The sequence below is a fragment of the Echinops telfairi genome, unplaced genomic scaffold (assembly GCF_000313985.2).
Source record: "Echinops telfairi isolate 266 unplaced genomic scaffold, ASM31398v2 ScPeMD7_7463;HRSCAF=8501, whole genome shotgun sequence".
Classification (NCBI taxonomy): Eukaryota; Metazoa; Chordata; class Mammalia; order Afrosoricida; family Tenrecidae; genus Echinops; species Echinops telfairi.
Genome location: NW_022111363.1, coordinates 7805439 through 7814560, shown reverse-complemented (window position 1 = coordinate 7814560; position 9122 = coordinate 7805439).

Genomic DNA, 9122 nt, shown 5'->3' with positions numbered 1-9122 from the left:
TGAAGTATAGTGTCTTGTTGCCTTGTAGGAAGCAATGCAGGTATAATAAATGCTAAGAAGGAAATACTGAGGAATTTGTAGAGCTTGTATTTAAAGCAATGCTTAAATGTATCAGAACCACATTAATAAATTTCATGAAATAAAATGTGTGCAATTAGATGAAGCAGAAATGTGGTCATTAAAATTTTTTATCATGGCACAAGATGACTAGAATTCAAAGGTAAGCAATAAGCTATAAAGAAGGACAATCAGAAACAAAAACTCATTGTGAATGATGGTGAGTGCAGCGTGGAGACTCAGGGTCCATCGGTGGGCAACTGGACACCCCCTTGCTGAAGGGTTGAGGGGAGGAGATGAGCCAATCAGGGTGCAGGGTAGCAACGAAACATATAACTTTCCTGTAGTTCTTAAATGCTTCCTCCCACCCCCCAATATCATGATCCCAATTCTACCTTAAATATCTGGCTAGGCCAGAGGATGTACATTGGTACAGATGGCAACTGGAAACACAGGGAATCTAGGACAGATGACTCCTTCAGGACCAGTGGTGAGAGGGGCAATGCCCAGAAGGTGGAGGGAATGTCGGGTGGAAAGGGGGAACCGATTACAAGAATCTAGGTATTGCCTCCTCCCTGAGGGATGGAGAGCAGAGAAGAGGGCGGAGGGAGATGTCCGACAGTGTAACTTGTGACAAAACTATAATAAATTGTGAATTATGAAGGGTTCGTGAGGGAGGGGGTGTGGGGAGTGAGGGGGGAAATGAGCTACTGATATTAAGGGCTGAGGTGGAGGGCAAATGTTTTGAGAATGATGAGGGCAGCGAATGTACATATGTGCTTGACACAATGGATATATATGGATTGTGATGAGAATTGTACGAGCCCCCCAAAAATAATTGAAAAAAAAATAGGACAATCAGAACATGCTTTTAATGGATTTTTTTTGTTAATGACAATTTTTAAAAAAATAGGGAAATGCATTCAATTTTATCTAATTAAGCAAGAAGTCCTTGCTTAAATGCTGGGTTGCTAGCCCACAGGTCAGAGGTTCAAACCCACCCACTTGCTCCACAAGAGGTGGCAGTCTGCTTCCATAGATTACATGCAATTTCCCCAATAACTATTTGTCCAATGAAGCTTTTCATTGTTGTTTTTGTAGCAAGATTTCTCTCCTTTCAAAATTAAAGGTCAGATGCTATTATCCTTATTTAAAATTTAATGCAGCAAATTGAAGATGGTCCTTAATTTATCATATAAAAATAAGATTACTGTTGTCAGCACTTAATGTCTGGAAAGTCGTGTTAGGGCAATTGAATTATTTAAAAGCAGAGCTCATTCCCAGGAGAAGGCCCGCTGGTTAAAAAGAATTCCAAAGCTTGCTTCCTTCTGCGACGATGACTGCCTTCCTTGACAGTTTCTCAGTTCCCTTCCTCTCTTCAACTCGATTCCCATTTCCTTTCTTTGGCTTTTTAATTTCCTCTCCAATACACCACCTCCACCATTTAAAAACCTATGGTTAGTTTTATTACGGCCATATGGATACAAATGAAGAGACGCATCACACCAGCTCTGGTAGGGTTGCCAAAGTAATTGCCACATCTCCAAAGGGGCATATTACCCTCTCATGTGCATCAGTGTCTTCCGCCAACCACAGAGCCCTGCCGTGAATGCTGTACTCTTAACCGACCTGTGCACCTGTTTTCTATCTTTTGCTACAGTTCATCAGCAGAAAGCCCTCATTGCAGCCGGTGGTTTCAAACTGCTAAGTTAGCCACCAAGCCACCGTAACCCACTATTGGAGCCCACCAGGCAATCATTAACGAGAGGCCTGCATTGTTAGGACTTGTCTTGGAGTGCTAACCCCAAAGCCAGCAACTGAACCACCTGCTGCTCTGTGGAAGAGAGGTGAGGCTTTCTACTCCTGTAAATAAATAGTTACAGTCTCGGAAACCCACAGCAGGCCCACCCTGTCTTATATAGTTGCTATGAGTCAGAATCAACTGGATGGCAGTGAGTTTGAGGTTTTCTTGAGGTAAGGCACTAAGGCTAGAAAACAGTGCCTTAACATTGTAGGATGGATTCTTCCTCACAAACAACGTCCCCAGCTGGGCTGGAGCCGGCCCTGAGTCGTCACAGAGTGGCTCAGGGTGCGCCTGTCTTTCTGGTTCACCCTTCTCACCGTCCGGTGCATCTTCAAGATTTCTGTTCCAAGATAGCTGCTGAAGCTCCAGATATCACATTAAAATTCCAGCTAGCAGGAAGGATAAAAGAATTCTCTTCTAGATTACTAATGAAACTTTCTAGAAATCCCATCATCTCATTGGCCAGAGTTTATTCATCTGACTACATCCAACCCCAAAGCGGCTGTGTTTGTTTGGGTTGACTAGAGAAACAAATCCAGAGATAATCATATATGTGTAAGAGTTTATATCAAAGAGCAAGTGTATATTAAGAAAACATCCCAGTCTAGTCCAGATCAAATACACAAGTCCAATATTAGCCCATATGTCCAGTGTTAGTTTATAAATTCCTCTTCAGATGCACGTAACCCATGCAATGATGTCAAATGCAGGAATATCACGAGCCTGTGGGTGAAAAGTCTTGTGGATCCAGTGGTGGTAGAAGCATCTCAGTGCTGGTGTGGGTCTCCATGTGGCTCCTACAGCTCCAAGGCCCTGGCTGGGATCAGTGTGGCTCCATGTGTCTTGTTGGCAGGACAAAGCAGATAGTGTGTATGTCTTGCCTCCAGGGAGCAAGACCAGAGTTCCCAGAATCCTCAGGAGAAGGCCACGCCCACACAGAGGTATTATTGGCTATGACCTGATTGACAGGCCAGACTCCACCCCTTTGCTCAAGTTGATAGGAGATTATGTGACTGCTACAGTGGCAAAGTAGCAGTTTACATTGACAAAGCAGCCCAACTAAACACTAATGTGTATTTATGAAGAACAAGATGTGTGTTGGACACGTGGTAAACAATTTCTACCTCCAGTCCTTTTTTCTCCCTTTAACTCTTGAATCAAACTTTTCTCCATAGATGGCTATATGATCAGAAATGACCAAGCTTTATGTGTGGTGAGTGGAGTGGGCCTATAATATAATAATAATGATTTATTTGTACTTTTAAGCCACATGTCAAACACTCTGCTCGCTTTATCTACCACATATACTCGTGTATAAGTCAAGTTTTTCAGCACATTTTTAATGCAGTTTTTGTGGTAAAATTAGGTGCCTGCCCCGATATGTTTGCTGAAGACAAATGGCTGCATAAGCAAATGTGGTGAAGAAAGCTGATGGTGCCCGGCTATCAAAAGAAATAGTGCCTGGGGTCTAAAAGGCTTGAAGGTAAACAAGCAGCCATCTAGCTCAGAAGCAACAAAGCCCACATGGAAGAAACACACCAGCCTGTGTGATCACTAGGTGTGGAAGGGATCAGGTATCAGGCATCAAAGAACAAAAAAATCAAATCATTGTGAATGAGGGGGAGTGCAGATTGGGGACCCGAGATCCATCTGTAGGCAACTGCACATCCCCTTAATGAAGCGTTGTGGGGTGGCGAGGGGAGCCAGTCAGGGTGCAGTGTAGCAACAATGAAACATACAACTTTCCTCTAGTTCCTAAATGCTTCCTCTGCCTCCCCTCCCCCAAAGTATCATGATCCCAATTCTACCTTATAAATCTGGCTAGACCAGAGGATGTACACTGGTACAGATAGGAACTGGGAATCCAGGACAGATGATCCCTTCAGGACCAGTTGTGAGAGTGGCGATACTGGGAGCATGGAGGGAAGGTGGGGTGGAAAGGGGGAACTGATTGCAAGGATCTACATATAACCCTCTCCCTGGGAGATGGACAATAGAAAAGTGGGTGAAGGGAGACGTCGGACAGTGTAAGTAAGATATGGCAAAATAATAATTTATAAATTATCAAGGGTTCATGAGGGAGAGGGGAGTGGGAAAGGAGAGGAAAAAATGAGGAACTGATGCCAAGGGCTTAAGTGGAGAGCAAATGTTTTGAGAGTGTTGAGGGCAATGAATGTACAAATGTGCTTGACACAATTGATGTCTGTATGGATTGTGATAAGAGTTGTACGAGCCCCCAATAAAATAAAAGATTAGAGCCTTTGAAACCCTGTGGGACAGTTCTATTGTGTCCTATATGGTTCTTATGAGTTGGAATGAACTCAACAGCAATGTGTTTGGGTCTTGGTTCATCCTACAGCAGGTCCTTGGGTGACACAAACCATTTGTGCTTGTCTTCTAGCCTAACCGTTGGCAGTTGGAGGCTACCAGCAGCACCCCAGATGAAAGGCCTAACAACCTTCTGTTGTAAAGATTACAATCCAGAAAACCATGGACCCTACAAGGTGCCCATGAATTAAAACAAATGGCGTTATCATGATTAAATCAACTTGATGACAACAGAGACCCTTATAGAAGTAGATCACTAAGACTTTCTGCCGTGATGCCTCTGAGTGGATTTGAACTGTGAAACTTTGAGATCGTTGTTGCGGTTGTTGTTAGGTAGCTTTGGGTCAGTTCTGACTCCTTGCTATTGCATATACAATGTTGCTATGTATAACAGAACAAAACACGACCCACTCCTGAACTGTCCTAAAAACAGTTTCTGTGAGTCACTCATTGCTGCAGCCACTGTGTCAACCATTCTCCTGGAGGGCCTTCACTTTCTCACTGACCCTCTGCTTTACCAGGCACGATGTCCTTCTCCGGGGACTGGTCCCTGCCAAGGCCATGTCCAAAGTCTGTGAGATGAAGTCTCATCACCCTTGTTTCTAAGGAGTCTTCTTCCAAGATCGATTTGTACAGTCTTCAGTCCATGGTGTGGTCAAAATGCTGCAACACACAACAACTCAAACGCATCAGTTCTCCTTCAGGCTCCCTTATTCATTAGGCAGCACTTGCATGCATGCGGAGTGATTGATTGAGAATACCAGGGTGCATATTCATCCTTAAAGCAGCAGGTGCATATTAGTCCTTAAAGCGACACCTTTGCTTTTGAACATTTGAAAGAGGTACTGCCATAATAGTGCTGCCTTAAATTGACCTTTTACAAGCATGTGGCTGATGGCTCTGTGGCCAGCAACTTTAACTATAGGAGCAGACTTGTGTGATTGCTCTCCCTGCTCAGGGGTCATTCACTCCCCTCCACCTGCCCCAGCACGGGTGTTAGCTTACTCCTCCAATGAACTCAGGGACCTGAGTGTTGGGATACAGCCCACTGTGGTAGGTATGTGGTTACTGTCATTAGAAAGGCTTGCACACCCTGGGAGTATATAAACTGGAGTTGGGATGACAATTCTCTCTCTTTGCTCGGACCTGGTTCCTGAAGCCATGGCGGAGGTGAGCACCCCCAAACTTTTGTCTGTCTCTTAATTTCTTCCCTTCAGTTACACAACTGCCCTTTAGAACCCATCTGGATGTGAGGCTGGATGGCACAAAATCCTATGATCCTCAAGAAAGAAGAGCCACCAGAGAGGCACATGCAAGGTCCCTACGTGAAATGGTAGTGGCAGCAGAGGCAAGGCCAAGACCATGAGACAGAGCAGGGAGCCCCCAGCCCACAGCCAATGTAAAGTTGATTTATTTCATGCAGGAGGCTGGCTTGCAGACATGAGTACCTTGGCTACAGCTGCCTGCACTAAGTGAACGTTGTGACACTTGTCCAAGTGGGGCACAGGTCAAAGGACCTGACAGGCCAAGGATCAGAGAGACATGCCTGTCAGCAGCACTGAGAGGAGGTGCTGCAGGCCGAACTGTATCCTTAACCTTGTGCTAGCTCCCTCATCATTGTGAGTACTGTCTGTGAGTTTCATGTGGCCTTGGCCATGGACTAGCACCCCCCCAGAGATGCAGATACCACGGGAGGGTTGTTTGATATCAGAACAGACCAGTGGTGCTCAACCTTCCTCACGCTGCCACCCTTTCATACAGTTCCTCATGCTGTGGTGACCCCCAACCATTAAATTATTTTCGTTGCTACTTCATAACTGTAATTTTGCTACTATTATGAATTGGGTGATCCCTGTGAAAAGGTCGTTCGACCCGCAAAGGGGTGGCGACCCACAGGTTGAGGACTGCTGGACTAAAGGAAGTTGGAGCGTGGAAGCATGTGTGACCTCTGCCTTATGGAAACTGTCCTTGGGCTAGTGTGGCATTGGATCCTCCTTCCAAAGGTGAACCGGAGGAGGTTAGGTGCAGCCACCAAGGCCTTTTCCTCACCAGTAAACTGTGAGCTTAGGGTGGTGGGTAAACCCGAACAGTGTGCAAATCATTCAAACTTCATTCTCTGGCGCCCCCAATCAGAAGAACCCAGGACGTCCACTCCTGTCAATCACCCTCTGTCCCAATACTTCAAGGATTCCCGAGCAGATCTCCCCTGAGGACACTCCTTTGATTTAGGTCAGCACTCTCGGTACTCTCACACTCTCCAAAGGACAAAATTGCATGATTCTGTGATGCTAAACAGGAGCCTTGGTGGTATCATGGGTGATGCATTGGGCTGCTAACCACGAGGTCAGCAGTTCAAAATCACCAGTTGCTCTGCGGGAGAAAGATGAAAACTTTCTACTCCCATAAAGATTTGCAGTTTTGGGGACACACGGGGCAGTTCTACTCTGGGCTATAAAATTGCTACGAGGAGGAATGGGCTGGATGGGGGTGGGCTGGTGTTTTTGGTCCATGATGCTGGAAGCTGTACCACCTGTATTTCAAATACCAGAAACCTCGTCCATGGAGGATAGGTTTCAGCAAGGCTTTTAGACTAAGACAAACTAGGAAGAAAGGCCTGGTGATCAACTTCCAAAAAGTTATCAGTGAAAAAAAAAATCTGTGCTTCCCAAGAGAACATTGTCTGACAGAGGGCTGGGAAAGGAGCCTTCAAGGTCGCAAGGCATTCCAAAGACACCGTGGCTGCAACTTGGGGCTGGGGGACACCAAGGATCGTGAAGCGTGCGGGGCTGGGGATGTCTGGAGGGGTCTTACACGGGGCCCGCCCCACGAATTGGAGCTCATTGTTTAACAACTAACAATGCTGCGGGCGGGCGGGGTGAGCGAGGCCAGAGGTGTCATGCTAGCCGAGCTCCCTGCACCTCCATGGGAATGTCAGGAGTGGAGAAGAGCATCACTCCCCTCCCGCCTCTCTCCAGCCTCCAGTGTCTTGCTTCAATCCCCGCCCCCCTCGCATCGCCCCTTTTATTGCTCAGGGCAACACCTCAAGCACTCTTACGGGCGTGTCATTTTCTTTTCTTTTCTCTTTTTAAACAATCATTTTATTGGGGGCTTTTACAGCTCTTATAACAATCCATACATCAATTGGATCAAGCACATGGCTACAGCTATTGCCGTCATCATTTCCCAAACATTTTCTTTTTACTTGAGCCCTTGGTATCAGCTCTTTTTTCCCTCCCTCCCCCGCACTCCCTCCCTCAACACTTGATCTTAGCCAAAAGGCTGAGAAGCGATACACGCCCTCTCTCGAGAACCCTTGATCATTTATAAATTTTTTAACGTCTTATAAGTTATGATTATTTTCATCAGGGGTTTTCATGTAGACTTTGTACCTGTAGCCTTCTGTTCTCCACAGGCTGTAGACCCGGGCCTGGTACTTGCTAAACCACAAGACTAGTGTACACGATAGTCATGTGCCCTCTCTTTTTCCTCTGACTCTACTGGTTTTGGGTTGCACAGTGCTCTTTGAGCGCTGCAAGGTCAGTAGTTCGAAACCACCAGCCACTCCGACAGAGAGAGATGGGGTTTTTCATTGCCATAACTCATAGAGGCAGCATTACCCTACCCTACAGGGTCACGATTAGCGAGTTCGAATATACTCAGTGGTGGGGAGACTTGAGTCTGGGTTTTCCTTTAGCCGTGCTCCCTCCCTGGATCCTCTTCAGTCTCCAAAGAGACAGACGCCTTGTGAGTTGATGTGCAGCGGTTAGATTTCTTGTACCTGCACGAACGGCTGGGGGCGGAGTCCAACCTGTCATTCCGGTCACGATCTGGCGAGGCCTCCTTGGGGGTTGCGGCCTCTTCCTCTGAGAGACACTGGGGACCTCTCTCTCTTTCGCTCCTCCTCCCCCTCCCTTCTTGCGTGGGTTTGGAGTCTGCCTGCAGAGGTGGCCCAATGGACCAATCTGGAGAGCTGCTCAGGGCCCTGCTTGGTTCCTTGTGACTGCACCCACCGGCCTATGATCCCGGCTTCGGGCCCCCCTTGCTGTCACTGGCCTGCAGCTGCGTGAGCTGGAGAGAGCACTGGCTGGCATCGGACCCACTGTCTCGAGTTGGACTGGGCTGGGCTGTCTTCTTGACATAAAAATTACTCCTTGATATAAAGTTCTTTAAGTTCTTTCTTTTTTCTGATTAAGACTTTGTTTTTTGAAAACTTTTTAAAAAGAGTTTTATTGGCACGTCATCCACAATTCAATTCAATAGCTCAATCATATCAACAAGAGTTGTACAATCGTCACCCCAATCAATTCTAGAACATTTTCTTCTTGGTACCCATTGCTATTCATGTAATTTTTAAAACTGTGGCAAATTATACAGAACAAAACATTCTCTGATTCAACAATTTCTACATGTATAATTTAGTGTCATTAATTGTACTCTTCAGGTTGTACAACCATTATTGATATCCTTTTCCAAATTACTCCACCACTATTAGCATAAACTCAATCCCCCCTAAGCAAAAACTCTTCCTCCTTTATCAATGATAACCGTTGGTCAAATTTGGTTTCTTTTTTCAGTAGTTTTTTTTAATATATAGTACTCACATATCATGTACTTCCATAGTTAAAGCGTTTCTAAAGAGTTGTGTACACATCATCACAATCCGTTCTAATGCTCTCTCCCCTGTGCCACGTTGTTTGCTCTCCCCAAGTCCTCTCATCCTTCCACCTCCACTCCCACATCCCTGATAAACCATGTCCTCAGTTATAATCTCTATGCATCAATTCCTTCTGTGCTTCACAAACCAGGAAACCCAACAGAAACAATAAAAAATAATACAGAGTGGCAGGAAGAAAATAGTAACATAAAGATAAAGAGTAAGAAAGAAAAGCCCATCATCAATATTTTAAAAGCCAGAGAAGAAATTTCTGTCATG